Below are 16,254 nucleotides of genomic sequence, written 5' to 3' on the forward strand. Positions count from 1 at the left end.
GTAGTTACTGGTATTCAGCAGGCTTTTTTTTTTGGACAGTCTTCTACTAGGTCATTCTCACATTCTCTCCAGAAGAGGGATGGAAGGCATTGTACCCCAGATCATCAGTCAATACTAAATTCCTTTACCATTCAGACCCAAGCACTTACCACTGTGCCTCTCCAGGCCTCTTAATTAACTTCATTCATTGGCAGAGAACATGACGGAATGAAGTGAGAACACAATGGGGGCTCCAACTAGATGATGAACAAAGCTTGGAGTGTAGAGTAAGTCTCACTGGTGCAATGGAGGTTGCTAAGTTTCCTCTCCTCTAGTGCACAAGGTAAGAAGTAGGAAGATGAGAGCAGAATAACTGAGATTTGACCCAATGGTGACTAAAAGAGGCAAGTGTTGAGAGAGAGAGAGAGAGAGAGAGAGAGAGAGAGAGAGAGAGAGAGAGAGAGAGAGAGACTTCTGTTTTCTGACCACCTTCACAGCCTAAATAAGCCTGAGACAGGACTTGATCCCACTACTTGGTTTCCAGGTCAACTCTCCATCCATTGTAACATACTGCCTCTTGCCTTGTAAATAGTAGGTACTTAATAAATGCTTACTAAATTGGATTGGAAATGCCAAAAAGATATGGAAATGGCATGCTGGTGAGAAATCAGCAGGGTCAGACAAAAAGAAGCCTTCATGTATGTTAGGGGTGAGTTTTGGGAGGTCGAAGTGGTCAGGAAACAGAACCTTCCTTCACTGGAAATGAACTATACAAGATGGAGAAGTTCGGACTACGGACAATGCTGAATCTGGTTAACAGAAGATGATGTCACCACCCCAGGAAACATCTTGGTTAGAAATAAGGTCTTTTAGAACAAAGGCGGGAAGAGGGTGCAAGGACCTGGGATTATAAGAAAGGAGAATAGGCAAAAGGAAGCAACTGTGATTTTAATGCAAACATTCCCCAAACCAAGAGAGAGATCTTGAAACAATGGGAAGATAGACATAAAAATGTGTGTGCAGAAAATGGGCCACTGAGAATATTCCATGTGTGGACTTGTTCCTAAAAGCCTTTGGGTGTGCAAAAAACTGTGTTTTCAAAGTTCTTCCACATAAAGCAATTCATTTTTTAAAAAAAATTATTTATTTTAAGTTTTCAACATTCATTTCCACAAGATTTTGACTTCCAAATTTTTCTCCCCATCTCTCCCCTCCACCCACCTCAAGACAGTGTGCATTCTGATTACCCCGTCCCCCAATCTGCCTTCCCTTCTATCACACCCCTCCCTTCCCTTATCCTCATCTCCTCTATTTGTAGGGCAAGATAGATTTCTATACCCCATTACCTGTATTTCTTATTTTCCAGTTGCATGTAAAAACAATTTTTAACATTTGTTTTTAAAACTTTGAGTTTCAACTTTTCTCCCTTCTTCCTTCCCCACCCATTCCCACTGAGAAGGCAACCAATTCTATATATGTTATACATGTGTAGTTGTGCAAAAGACTTCCATAAAAGTCATGCTGTGGAAGACTAACTATGTTACCCTCTATCCTATCCTGCCCCCCATTTATTGTATTCTCTCTTTTGACCTTATCCCTCCTCAAAAATATTTACTTCTAATTACACCCTCTTCCCATTAGCCTTCCCTTCTATCATCTCCCAACCTCCCACTTATTCCCTTCTCCCCTCCTTTCCTGTAGTGTGAGATAGATTTTCACAGCAAATTGAGTATTCATGTTATTCCCTCCTTAAGCCAAATGTGATGAAAGTAAAATTCACTTTTTCCCTTTCACCTCCCCTTTCTTCCCTTCCATTGAAAAAGCTTTTTCTTGCCTCTTTTATTTGCCCCATTCTATTTTCCCCTTTCTCCTCCCAATATATTCCTCTCTCACCCTCTAATTTTATTTTTTTTTAGAAATCATCCCTTCCTATTCAACTCACCCTGTGTCCTCTATCTATATGTATATAATCCCCCCCCCCCCAACTACCTGGTACTGAGAAAAGTCTAAAAAGTTACAAATATTATCTTTCCATGTAGGTATATAAACAGTTCATCTTTAGTAAGTCTTTTATGATTTCTCTTTCCTGTTCACCTTTTCATGCTTCTCTTGGTTCTTGTATTTGAAAAATCAAATTTTCTATTCCTCTCTGGTCTTTTCATCAAGAATGCTTGAAAGTCCTCTATTTCATTGAATGACTATTTTTCCCCCTGAAGTATTGTACTCAGTTTTGCTGGGTAGGTGATTCTTAGTTTTAATCCTCATTCCTTTGACTTCTGGAGTATCATATTCCAAATAGAAGCTGCTAGATCTTGTGTTATCCTGATTATATTTCCACAATACTCAAACTGTTTCTTTCTAGCTGCTTGCAATATTTTCTCCTTGACCTGGGAGCTCTGGAATTTGGATACAATATTCCTAGGAGTTTTGCTTTTGGGATCTCTTTCAGAAGGAAATTGGTGGATTCTTTCAATATTTATTTTATCCTCTGGTTCTAGAATATCAGGAAAGTTTTCCTTGACAATTTCTTGAAAGATGATGTCTAGGCACTTTTCATGGCTTTCAGGTAGTCCCATAATTTTTAAATTGTCTCTTCTGGATCTATTTTCCAGGTCAGTTGCTTTTCCAATGAGATATTTCACATTGTCTGCTATTTTTTCATTCCTTTGGTTTTGTTTTATTATTTCTTGATTTTTCATAAAGTCCCTCTGCTCCATTCTAATCTTTAAGGAATTATTTTCTTCAATGAACATTTGGACCTCCTTTTCCATCTGGCCAATTCTGCTTTTTAGGGCATTCTTCTCTTAATTGGCTTTTTGGAACTCTTTGTCGTTTGGGTTAGTCTATTTTTTACATTTTTATTTTCTTCAGCATTTTTTTGGGTCTCCTTTAGCAAGCGGTTGACTCGTTTTTCTTGCATCACTCTCATTTCTCCTCCCAGTTTTTGCTCTACTTCTCTTACTTGATTTTCAAAATCCTTTTTGAGCTCTTCCATGGCCTGAGACCAATGCATATTTTTCTTGGAGGGTTTGGATGGAAGAGCTTTAACTTTGTTGTCTTCTGTTTGCATGTTTTGGTCTTCCTTGTCACCAAAGTAAGATTCTTTAGTCTGATTCTTTTTTTTTTTTTTTTTGGTTTTTGCTCATTTCCCCAACCATTTATTTGACTTTTGAGCTCTTTGTCAAGGTAGATCTCTGCATCTGGTGGGGGTGGAGGGTATACTGTTACGTGCTTGATACTCCCACAATCTGTGAGCCTAGAGTTCCAGAAACAGTGGCTGTTGCTGCCCCTGTTGCTGCTGTGGCTGCTTCAGGTTCCTCCATCCCCTTCCCCCTCTGACAGCCTTGGGCTGGACCAGATCACTCCACTCTCCCACACTGGTCCCATAGGCTTTTTCCACTGACCTTCCAATTTGTCCTCAGCGTTTTGGGGTTCTGAAGTCTGGTAACTGTCACAGGTGCAAGAGATTCAGTTCCCCTGAGGCCTACTCAGGTCTCCTCTGTTCCAGTGGCCCATGCTAGACTGTGCTCCACCCCCATCATGGCACAATAGATACTTCCCTGCTACCTTCCAGGCTGTCTTGGGCTGGAGATTTGCTTCACTCTGTCATTCTGTGAGTTCTACAGCTCCAGAATTTGTTTAGAGCCATTTTTCACAGATATTTGACTGGGCTTAAGGGCAGCGCTCTAGAAAGTTCATCCTGTTACTCCACCATTTTGGCTCTGCCCCAAATACAGGGTAATTTGAGAAAGAAAATCTCACCAACTAGGGATACAGGAGGAGACTTAGGGAGGAGGTAGCAGGGAGCCTTGTGGGGTTGGCAGAAAAGGGAAGTATTAACTCATTTTACAGATGAAGAAATTGAAATCCAGGCCAGTGAATTGCCCAAGGTGATATAATCTGAGTGGCACTTCAGAGGTTCAAATTCCACCTCAGACCCTTACTGGCTGTGTGACCCCAGTACAGTCTCTAGCAAACCTTCATCTCTCTGGGTCTCAGTTTCCTTTCTCATCTATGAAATGAGTGGTTTAGTTATGTGATCTCTAAGGACTCTCCTAGCTCTGAATCTCTAATACTTTGATCTTTTTGCCATGTGTCAGAGCAGAAACAGAGAAAGAAACTGGAAAAGAGAAGGTGGCTATATAGGTGGCATGATTTAAGGAAAGAAAGAGCTATCTAATGCAAAAATATCATCTCCACAGGTAGAAACAGTGTCTAGGATTCTACTGTAAAGATTCATTTCTTTGGGTTAAGCATTTCCCTCTCTAAGCTCCTGTTTTGAAATTACTAGTCATCCCAAAGGGGAAATCCCGTAAGTCCCTGATGAGAAGTTGGTCCTATGGGACTGGAGGGATGGAAACAGAAAAGAGCTTGGGTCATGAAGAGGAGGGAGGGAGGGGATGCTCAGCAGTGGTAGAGGAAGCAGACCATCCAGAAGACCCTCAATTCTTACTGAGGTTTTGCCTTACTCAAGGAAAGTTCAAATTCTTGACCCTGGCATTCACCTCTTAACACCCTATCCATCATCCTTAGACTAAGAACTCCTAGATTTGATGATTTCTAAGATCCTGTTCAGATTTTAAACTCTTGCTCTAGCCTAAGGTGCCCTATCAATATGGCCCCCTGAGAGGTATACACAGATTCAAGTTACTCTCTATGTCAGCATCTATTCAAAACCACGATTCAGGAGCTCCCATGCATTAGTTTCCTTCTACCAAACCAAACTATGCATTAATTCAAAAGAAAGTTACTGAATTCTACAGTCTAGTAAGGTAAGTAACAAGCGAGAACTATATCCTCATATCTACAGAGGCACAATCTCCCACAGATTCCCATGCAAACAATGAGAGTAGAAACACCTGTAATCTGTAGAAACATACTTGGCCACAAAAGCTGCTATTTTCCCCCACAGTCGCTAATGTCATTTGCTGGGTTGCTTTCTCTGCTGACTTATCATCCCACTGAATTAAAGTTACTTACCTACTGCTTCCTTGATGAATTGCTGAGTTACTTTAGACATCTTATACTTCTCCACTGAATTGCAACTTCTAGGCACCTTCTTCCTGAGATCTTTTGTGAGCCAGCCTATAGCCTCAGGGCTGTTTCAGCTCTTTTTAGAAGCAAGACCTACAGCTACACACAGATGGTACAGCAAAAGGCACCCCAAGTCACATCTATTTCTTTGACAACTTCCGCTACCCCTCAAGGGGCCTCTCTCAGACCTGTTTGATCTTTGGATCCAGACAAATATTCTTTCCAAATCCTATCATGCATTTGGTCAGTTGTCCCTGGGCCATCCAGGTCGTCCTGGGGTTTCACTAATCCACACTAGGGGGAATAAGGTAGAGGAGCAGAAGTAGTTCTGCATTCTTTCAGCTACACCTAAATCACTGCCCCCAATACGTTTTTATTTTTGTTAAAACTTGTGAGTTCTCATGAGTTTTCCTAAAATGAATGATTTCTCTGTTCAACAGTACTCTCCTCTGCTTTCATTAGAATTCGTAGGATTTAGAAATGGAAGGGACTTTAGAAGTCATTTAGTTTAATGCTCTCATTTTACAGAAGGGGAAACTGAGGCCCACAGAGAAGAAAAATTATATGGGAGTAAGTAGCAGATCAAGGTCTTCTGAATCCAAATTCAATATTCTGTTTGCCCTACTAGACTGCCTCCCTGAACTGAGCCTCTTTAATCAGCTCATGTTCTGTTCTTTCTAACTCTCCACTCAGTCCTTTAAAAAAAAGCGCTCCATACTCCTTTGCAATTGCATTTGTCCCAGATCCTTTCTTCTATCCCAACCTTACTGAGCTTTGTCTATCAGAGATACATTAACCTGCTGAGGACATCCAAACTCTCTTCCCACCCCATTATCCCTGGCAATGTTCTCACAGAATTAACTTCATGTGTATGTAGAAGTTTTCTTTCTACCTCCATCTCTTTATTCTGAGGTCTTCCATCATGCCACAAAGATCTTTTAGATGAAGATGGGGATGGGGAGAGAGATTTGTTGCACTAATGCCTTTCCTCTGCCTGTCTATTAGCTACATAATAATAATCATTTAATAATAGCTAGTATTTATATAACGCTGTAAGTTTTATAAAGTACTTTACAAACATTATCTCATTTTATCCTCACAATCCTGGGAGGGAGGTGCTATTATTTACAGATGAGGAAAATGAGGCAGGCTGTGTGGTTAAATGATTTGACCAGGGTCACACAGCTAGGAAGTATTAGAGGCCAAATTCGAACTCAGCTCTGCCAAACTCCAAGTCTATCACTATCCATTGCACCCCTAACCGCCACAATGTGATAGTTGTAAACCACTTAGCCAACAGTGATAAGGTTGCTTAAAAATGAAATTGAATAAGGCTTTGGGCTGTACCAATAGGATATTGTTCACGATGAGAGAAGTGATGCTCCCACTTTATCCTGCCTTGGTCGGATCTCATCTAGAATATCCTATACAGGTCTGGGCACCGTATCTCTTAAAAGGGACACTGACAAATAGAATTGGGGGAGAGGAAGTTGACCAGAATGGTGGAGGGGTGAAGGACCCATCTTATATCAGGCAGTCAATCAATCAACAAGCATTTCAGAAGGGCTTACTGTATGAAAGGTACCATGGTTGGTGCTGGGGATATAAAAATAAATAAAAACAAACCCCCACCATCAAGTTTCAAGAGTAATAATCAAAAGACTTAGCAATGATTAAAATGGACAAAAAAAATCAGAGCAGGTCTGTCACGTTGAAGCAGGCACGTGAACACTTATGGCTCTAGCTGGTGATGCTCTGAACCAGAAGTCAAGAGGACCTGAGGTCAAATCCAGCCTCAGATTTTTACTAGTTATGTGACCCTGGGTAAGTCACTTAAACTGTTTGCCTCAGTTTTCTCAACTGTAAAATGGGGGATGTGTGAGATGGCACCTGGGACAGCATCACCTCACTTCCTCGAGAGCAGAAGCTGGCTTTGGAATTGGGGGTGGAGGAGCAGGACAGGGTTTCACTGTGGGGAAGAGCTTTACACCCAAGATTTTGTTGTTTGTTTGCCTCAAAGCAGGCTTCTCTCCACCTACCAGCAAGGCATGCTATCTGGCCTCAGAAGGCAAGAACATAGAGCAACATACCATGAGGAGGTCACTGTTGTGCTGTTAGACATTTCACTCCGACAGTGCCTCCCTGCCCAGGGCCTTGGAACGGCCAGGCTCTATATTTGTAGAATTTAGCACAGTGCCCAGCACATGGCAGGCTCTTTATAAATGTCAATCCCCTTTTCCTTTCCTTTTCCCTGTGGACCAACTAGGCTTAATGAAAGCTAGTTATAGAGAGGCAGAGTTAAACTCAACCAAGGAGCTTTGTAAGAATTGGAGTAGTGTACCAATGTAATGGGTGCCTTAGGAGGTAATGAGCTAGAACCAGTTTGTACATGCCTTCATACATTTTCCTGAATTCCTCCTATTTGTCATTTCTTGGAGCATAATATTATTCCATTATGTTTTTATACAAATATTTGTTTAACCTCTACCCAGATTAATACTTTGCATTTTTTTCTAGCAGAAGAAACACTGCTATGAATATTTTGGTACACATGGGACCTTCCTTTCTGTCACTGACCCTGTTGTGTTTAGAATATACATAACGGGAATCCTTGGGTCAAAGGAAGCAGTTGGATGACCTTTCTTGGATAATTTTACTTTGTTTTCTGGAATTCATAGCTCTCTCAGCAATGTGTTGGTATGCCTGTCCTCCCACAGCCAGTCCCACATGAACTATTTCTACATTTTATCATCTCCTGCAATCCAGCGACTGTGAGATGAAACTTGAGAATTGTTTGGGACACTATCATCTCACTTCCTTGAGAGCCGAAGCCCAGGTTGGAAACTGGGGATGGAGGAGCAGGGGAAGAGCTTTGCGTACAGGACTTTGTTATTTGCTCGCTTCAAAGCAGGCTTCTCTCCACCTACTAGCAAGGCATGCTATCTGGCCAGTTTCTTTTTATTCCTGTTTATGTGCATGGCCCTCAGACGTCTAGAACATAGAGCAACATGCCATGAGGGGTCATTGTTCTATCATCATAGAAATGACCCTGAAGGGTGGGGACCCTGATTACTTGGTTCTTTCCCAATGCTGTGGTAAGCAGACTCCCTGCTCCTCTTTCCCTTATCCTTGAGATTCAGAATGACCATCTACTGAGGCAAATATCCTTCCTGCACTACTATGTATCCCCATCCCCATCCACCTCAGCCTTATCCATCCAAAGCCCATCTTTTCCTGTCCCCTTCCATTCCATTGTGCTCACTCTCACTTAATCTCTCTCAAATTCAGTTTCCCCATCTGTAAAATGGGAATAATAAAATTTGCTTCACAAAATTGTTGAAAGAATAAAACGACCTAACATATGTAAAGTGCTTTGCAAACCTTAAGGGACTATATGAATGTTTGTCATCTTCTTCATCATCATCAACATCACCATCACCATCATTATCATTATCATCATTATTTTGGTACACATGAGACCATCTTCCATCTTCCCGTGTTAATTTCCATTTCCACTATTAACGAAATCCCCTTCATCTCTTCACCCAACACTCTTGATCATGTGGCACTCTCAGAAGACACAACCCCTGGTTACTCCCTCCAGTATTCTACTGGGTCCATATACACAAACACAGGGCAGGGGAAAGAGAATTCCAATTCCTTGTGCCTCATCTCTACTTCTTGATCCTCCTCTCCCCACCCTCATTAACAGCCTCTCCTTCTTTTAGGCTAATTCCATCTGTCAGAGGATCATGGAGTCATGGGTTTAGAACTGGAAGAGACTGAACAGATCTAGGTAGACAGGGATCCAGGTCATTTCCTCACCTTTCTCAAGGAGTTAAGGATTTCAGTGTACACTTTCATGCCTCCTTGAACACCTTCTATTCCCAGCTTCCACCTCCAATTCATTGACTTTCTCAACTCCCATTACCTAGATTTTTGCTCCACCTGGTTGAGTATGCCTTAGACCTCCATCAATCATAACATCCCTGTTCTTGACCTCTAAAATATTTCTCTGATATGAAATGAAGTAGAGAAGATTATTGGTTGAGGGTTGTACTTTGTTGAATACTAGTTAATAGAGGGCTTGCTATATTTCCTATGAGTATTTGATTCCTGTCCAAGTCCCCTCCTGGAGCACTTGCCTCTGAGAATAGATATGTTTGTACACAAGCCTGGATAGGAGCCAGGGATTCTGCCTGCTTTAGTTATTCCACAGTCCTGTTACACAAGCTTTTTCTTGTATGAGGATATTAGGTCAAAGGAGAGCCTGGCCGTTCCAAGACCCTGGGCAGGGAGGCACTGTCGGAGTGAAATGTCTAACAGCACAACAGTGACCTCCTCATGGTATGTTGCTCTATGTTCTTGCCTTCTGAGGCCAGATAGCATGCCTTGCTGGTAGGTGGAGAGAAGCCTGCTTTGAGGCAAACAAACAACAAAATCTTGGGTGTAAAGCTCTTCCCCACAGTGAAACCCTGTCCTGCTCCTCCACCCCCAATTCCAAAGCCAGCTTCTGCTCTCGAGGAAGTGAGGTGATGCTGTCCCAGGTGCCATCTCACACTCATTGGATTGGAAGAGATGATAAAATACAGAAATATAGTTCATGTGGGACTGACTGTGGGAGGACAGGCATACTAACACATTATTGAGAAAACTATGAATTCAAGAAAACAAAGTAAAATGATCCAAGAAAGGTCACCCAACTATCCATTTCCTTTGAGCCAATGATTCCACTGTTGAGCATATTCTGACCACAACAGGGTCAGTGACAGAAGGGAAGGTCCCGCATGTACCAAAATATTCATAGCAGTGTTTCCTCTGCTAGGAAAAATGCAAAGTATTAATTTGGGCAGTGATTAAACAAATATTGGTACAAAATTATAACGGAATAATATTATGCTGACTAACATCAGTATTATTTATAGCAGGTCATTCCAAAAACAAGTGAACCAAGATTAGGGGGTGGGAGAGCAGAAAGGACAGAATTATGTCGGAGCTTCTAAGTCAGTAAATAGCTGGTGTTCAAGTCTTCCTGGGCGGACTGAACTCATGCTCAGTGCCAGCTATCATTGACCCCAGCACCTCCCACAAAGAACTCAACTCAGTTTCTTCTGACAGCTCTTTCCTCCCACAACTACTTTCAGGAATCTTTAATAAAAGGATGCATGTGACATTCATCTGTTTCTTGGCCAATTCTCTTCCCCCAGCTGTCTTTGTTTTTTCTTTCTTTTTTTAAAAAATTTATTTATTTTTAGATTATGACATTCATTTCCACAAAATTTTGAGTTCCAATTTTTCTCTCCCCTCCCCCACCCCATAACACCTCGCATTCTCATTACCTCTTCCCTCCATGTGTCCTCCCTTCTAGCACACCCCACCCTGCCCTTATCCCCATCTTTTCTCTTTTCTTGTGGGGCAAGACAGATTTCTATACTCCACTACTTGTATTTCTTATTTCCCAGTTATATGCAGTAACAATTCTCAACATTCGTTTCTAATACTTGGAATTCCAACTTCTTTCCCTTCCTCCCTCCCCACCCATCCCCACTAAGAAAGCAAGCAATTCAATACAGGCTATATATGTGTCATTTTGCAAAAGACTTCCATGATAGTCATGTTCTGTAGGACTAACTATATTTCCCTCTATCCTACCCTGTCCGCTCTTTATTCTATTCTCTCATTTGACCTTGTCCCTTCCCAAAAGTGTTTACTTCTGTTACTCCCTTCTCCTATTTGCCCTCCCTTCTATCATCCCCCTCATTCTACTTGTCCCCTTCGCCCCTACTTTCCTGTAGTGTAAGATAGATTTTCATACCAAACTGAGTGATCATGTTATTCCCTCCTTAAGTCATATGTGAAGAGAGTAAGCTTCACTTTTCCCCTCACCTCCTTCCTTTTCTCCTCCATTGAAAAAGATTTTTCTTATCTCTTTTATAAGTGATAATTTGCCCCATTCCATTTCTCCCTTTCTCCTCCCAATATATTCCTCTCTCACCTCTTAATTTTATTTTTTTATAGATATCGTCCCTTCTGATTCAACTCAATCTGTGCTTTCTATGTGTGTGTGTGTGTGTGTGTATGTGTGTGTGTGTGTGTGTGTATATAATCCCTCCACCTACCCAAATACTGAGAAAAGTCTCAAGAGTTACAAATATTATCTTTTCATGTAGGAATGTAAACAGTTCAGATTTAGAAAGTCCTTTATGATTTCTCTTTCCTGTTTACCTTTTCATGCTTCTTTTCATTCTTGTGTTTGAAAGTCAAATTTTCTCTTCAGTTCTGGTCTTTTCATCAAGAATGCTTGAAAGTCCTCTATATCACTGAATGACCATTTATTCCCTTGAAGTATTATACTCAGTTTTGCTGGGTAGGTGATTCTTGGTTTTAATCCCAGTTCCTTTGACTTCTGGAATATCCTATTCTAAGCTCTTTGATCCTTGTAGAAACTTCTAGATCCTATGTTATCCTGATTGTATTTCCACAATACTTGAATTGAACTGAGTTCTGAGAAAAGGATGGTGCTTTCTGGGCAACTGCCTAGGAACTAATCATCTAGTGAGCCCCATACCCTGAGAACAAATGAAATAGGGCGATGATCTGTCCTAGAGAAGGAAAGTTAGGAAGATGCTCAGTCAAGTGGGGACTAAGTAAGTCAAAAAACTTCTTCCAGACCCCAGTGAGCACTCTGCAATTCCAGGACCCAGGTAGAGAAGCTTGTGGAAGGTATTCTTTGATCTGAGACCTGAGAATAGGGGCCATCAGTCCCAAATCCCTCCTTATCAATATCTCTAAATTCTTCATGTAGTCACACTACTTGATATTCCATCAATAGGAAACTAATTCAAATGAATAATCTCCTCTTTTTAAATGTCCCTAGGAGTTAAAGGAGATTTGTCAATTGTTCACTTTTTAGTGTAAACTACTTCAACAAAATTGTTTTCCTCTAAGGCAGAGGGTTTGTTTTTTTTTTTTTGAAAAATATTTTTCCCAATTACATGTAAAAATAATTTTTTTACATTCATTTAAAAATTTTTTGACTTTCAGATTGTCTCTCTTCCTCCCTCCCCTCCCCTTTCCCTGAGATAGTAAGCATTTTGATACACATGTGCAATTTGTTGCACATGCATTGTCATACAAATCATATTTCCATATTAGGTTGTGGAAAATAAGACAAAAAAAAAACCAAAAGAAAGTGAAAAATAGTATGCTTCAATCTGTCTTCCAACTCCATCAGTTCCTTCTCCAGAGGTGGATAGCATTTTTCATCATGAGTCCTTTGGAATTGTCTTAGATTGTTGTATTGCTGAGAATAGCTAAGTCATTCACAGCTGATTATCATACAGTATTGCTGTTACTATGTACAGTGTTCTTCTGGTTCTGCTGACTTTGCTTTGCATCAGCCTGTCCAAGTCTTTCTAGGTATTTCTGAGAGCATCCTGCTTCTCATCGTTTCTTGTAGCACAATACTATTTCATCAAAAGCATATACCACAACTTGTTCAGTCATTCCCAACTGGTGGGTACCTTCTCAATTTCTAACTTTTTTGCCACCACAAAAAGAGCTGCTATAAATATTTTTGTACAAATAAGTTATTTTCCTTTTTTTTCTTTAATCTCTTTGAGATATCTAGTAGTGGTATTGTTGGATCAAGGGATTACCCTTTGGGCATAGTTCCAAATTGCTTTCCAAAAAGGTTGGATCAGTTCACAACTCCACTATATTAGTGTCCCAATTTTTCCACGTCCCCTCCAACATTTATCATTTTCTTTTTCTTTCATATTAGCTAACCTGATAGATGTGAAGTAGTACCTCAGAGTTGTTTCGATTTGCATTTTTCTTTTAGAACTTCAGGGCAATTTTCATTGTTAATATTTATCAAAATTCTTTCTTTATCATAATTTTCAGGTAGTCCCATTATTATTTCTTCTTCATCTGTTCTCCAGATTAGTTGCTTTTCTGATGAGATGTTTCACTTTCTCTTCTATTTTTCATTCTTTTGATTTTGTTATATGATTTCGTGGTATTTTAGAATATCATTAGCTTCCCCTTGCCCAATTCTAGTTTTCAAAGAATTATTGTCTTCCTTGAGTTTTTGACTTTCCAGTTGGTTGACTTTCTTTTCATAATTTTCTTGATTTTCTTGGATTGCTCTTTTTTCCCCCAATGTTTCCTCAGTCTCTTATTTAAGATTTAAAGTCCTTTTTAAGCTCTTCCAAGAACTTTTTTTTGTGCCTGAGACCACTTGAAATTTCTCATTGAAAAAGGAGTGGCTTTTTTTTGGTTCCATTATCTTCCTTGGAATATGAACCCAAATCTTCTCTATCCCCATAGTAGCTATTTATGGTTGGGTTCTTTCTCCTTTGCTCACTCATTTTATTTATTTATTTTTGTTTTATTTTGTTTTTACAGCTATTAGTGTAATCAAGTTGTAGTCCCAAGGTATGGGGACTGATATCCCAAACCTCAGATTCTTCTTACTATTATTTTCTGAGCTCTGTCTTGGGGCCCAACCTTGGGTTCTCTACTCCTAAGCTACTGCTAGGGCCCCCAGCCACAGTGTTCTGGAAATAATCTTGCATCCTTCAGTCTCTCTGGTCCTCTCTGCCCTGGAACTGAAACCAGGCACTCTGCTCTCCTGCAAGTGCTCACAGCCAGCAGGGTCCCCACCAATCAGCTACTATACTCACAAAGTGTGTGCTAGCTCCTTCTCCCAGCCACCAGAACGCAGGACCCATCTGGTCAGTGCAGCTGTGGTTAGCATCCCTTGCCAGTGGAAGGTTCTTCAGTCTTCTCCTCCCTATCTGTCACATCCCCACACTGTCTTGGACCTGGGTTTCTAAAGGTGAGGCTACCTCTCCACCCAGCTGCCCTTAGGGCTTGTTGTTTGTTGATTCCACAGGGTTGGCCTGGAGGTGTTTGCACTTCATTCAGGCCAAACCTCCACTCCTGGAGGTCGGCTCTTTCCTGAGGTCTTGTCTGATTTCCTTCGGAGGACAACTGCTTTACCCCATGTTTATTACTGCTGTTCTTAGGCAATGTTTTTTCTTTCTTTGTCTTTTCTTTCTTTTTTTTTTTTTTTGTAAAGGAAATTTGGAGACCCAAAAGTTTTCTGACCAGTAATACTCTGCTTTCTTCCCAGAGTCCTCTCTCTGCTGTCATTTTTCTAGAATGGTTAGTATAAGGGATAAAGTCCATTCACATTCATAAGGGATTTTTTTTTTAATTATAAGGTGAAGGAAAGCCTGGAAGTACTAATTGTTATGATCATTAATTTATCTCTTCCATGATCTGATTTAGCATCCAGAAATCAGGAGGCAATGGTCTCACTATATTCTGCCCCATTCAGAACATCTGTGGAGTCCTGTGTTTAGTTGTAAGTCCTGTGGTTTAAGAACAACATTGGTAAGTAGAAGGATGACCAGGTAGGTAAAGGCAAGAAGGGTGAACAGCCTTGAATCCATATAACATGCGGATTTGTTGAAGGAACTGGGAGTATTTAAGCCAAAGAAGAGAAGGCTGTGGCAGGAGTGAGGAGGGGCATAACGTCCTAATGATTAGAACTAGTCCTAAGCTATCTGGGTTGCCTTGGGAGGTGTCAGTTTGTCCATCGCTGGTGGCTTTCAGGAGAGTCTTCCAGAGGACCATTTGCCAGGTATGCTTGAGAAGGAGAGGATGGTTGGTGAATGAGTTGTTCTAAAAAGCCATTGCGTTCTGTTCCAGATCCAAGATTCTGTGACCAGTCTTTGGCACTGCCTTTGAGAAGGAAGCTGTTTTTATTCAGAAAGTGAAAGGCAGCCTTGGAGCCCCAGAAGTGCGATGTTCCCTGAGTCATTCATTCTGTCTAAACAAAGGGGTCAGAAGCAGCTCTCCAATCTTACTTTCTTTTCCTCTTCCCTCCTCCCCATCTTATACCAAGCTTTGCCATGGAAGGAAAAAATTAAGGGTTTTTTGTTTGTTTGCTTAAGACTAGCAAACTACTGAGTGGATACTAATGATAATGTTTGACACTAGAAGCCAGAGACAGGGCAAGGATGTTATATCACAGGGACCTCTGGGAGGTGGAGGCATGTTGGGCAATGGGAATAGGTTTAAATTTATTATAAGCAAGTCACACATCTATACCCCACAGAGGAGATCTCAAGATAAAAAATGATACATCACCGTGCTAAGGTGAATACAACACAGGCATGGAAGAGAGCAGGCTTCAAGTCCTGGGGTTCCTACTAACCAGCTGTGTGACCTGGAGCAAATTGTCTCCCTTTTCTGGGCCCTTCCTCCTTCATCTATTAAATTAGACTGCCCAACTGGGTAATATCAAAAGTTCCTTCAGGTTCTAAGATTCTGTGACCTAATTTTGTATTTCATGGTCAGAATTTGGAAACTCATCAGACACTGAAGGATCTCGGAACTGGGGTGGCTGTATAGTCCGTCTCCCTGTCTCAGGCAAGTCTTTGTAAACCTGTGGCCCTCTCTCTTTGTTTTAAAGATGCAGTGAATGAGAAACGCAGAGGAGGAGGAGGAGGAGGCCCAGTGGATTGGAACTGTGATTTCTTTGGCATGGGGAGAAATTTCCCTCTACCAAAGCAGATTAGCATCTTTTCTTTGACATATATCTTAGAGTTGCCTAGAACATTGTGAGGTTAAGTGACATAATCAGGGTCATGCAGCTGGGTGTATCAGAGGCAAGACTCAAGGCCACCTCTCCCTGACTTTGAAGCCAACTCACTAGGCCATGCTACAAACCAGTGGCCATCTCTCCTGTTGTTAAAGATACAATGGGAGGGAATCATAGAGGAGGACAAGGTCAAGAAGGTACAAGCCCACAGGGAAAAAGAAAAAGAGATTTTTTTTTCTAAGCAAACTGAGTAAAATTGAGTAAAAGCAGATAAAAAGTTAACTGCACATGTATGACTTCCTACAACCTTACTCCTTCCACAGGAAGGTTTTTTGAAAGGAGGAATGTCAAACATCCAAGAAATGACACATTAAAACAACCAACTTGGTCTTACTGGAGATTTGTATTTAATTGGGCTGTAATATATTAGGCAATCTTCTTTGGGTTTGGCACCATTGTTTTAGACTCAACAATGCCATGAACTTCCTTTGTGGCCAAGATCAACCTGCTTTCCTCTCTACACCTCAGTTTCCTCATTTTAAAAAATGAAAGTAATTTCTGAGGCAGCTGGGTGGTACAGTGGATAGAGCATCCAGTCTAGAGAAGGAAGATCAGAGTTCAAATCC

The 16,254-nt window shown here is 41.0% G+C and overlaps 1 long non-coding RNA gene across 2 annotated transcripts; it reads left to right on the top strand.

The window, feature by feature from the left end:
* Positions 1–265: 265 nt before the first annotated feature.
* LOC140531748 (uncharacterized) lies at positions 266–15,456 on the top strand. 2 transcript variants are annotated; one of them, XR_011976422.1, is made up of 4 exons: positions 273–322; positions 14,311–14,435; positions 14,734–14,866; positions 15,385–15,456. It is a non-coding gene; the product is annotated as an uncharacterized lncRNA (long non-coding RNA). The 2 variants fall into 2 exon arrangements; XR_011976423.1 differs by lacking the exon at positions 14,311–14,435 and having other exon boundaries at positions 266–322.
* Positions 15,457–16,254: the final 798 nt, after the last annotated feature.

The sequence above is a fragment of the Notamacropus eugenii genome, chromosome 3 (genome assembly GCF_028372415.1).
Source record: "Notamacropus eugenii isolate mMacEug1 chromosome 3, mMacEug1.pri_v2, whole genome shotgun sequence".
NCBI lineage: Eukaryota > Metazoa > Chordata > Mammalia > Diprotodontia > Macropodidae > Notamacropus > Notamacropus eugenii.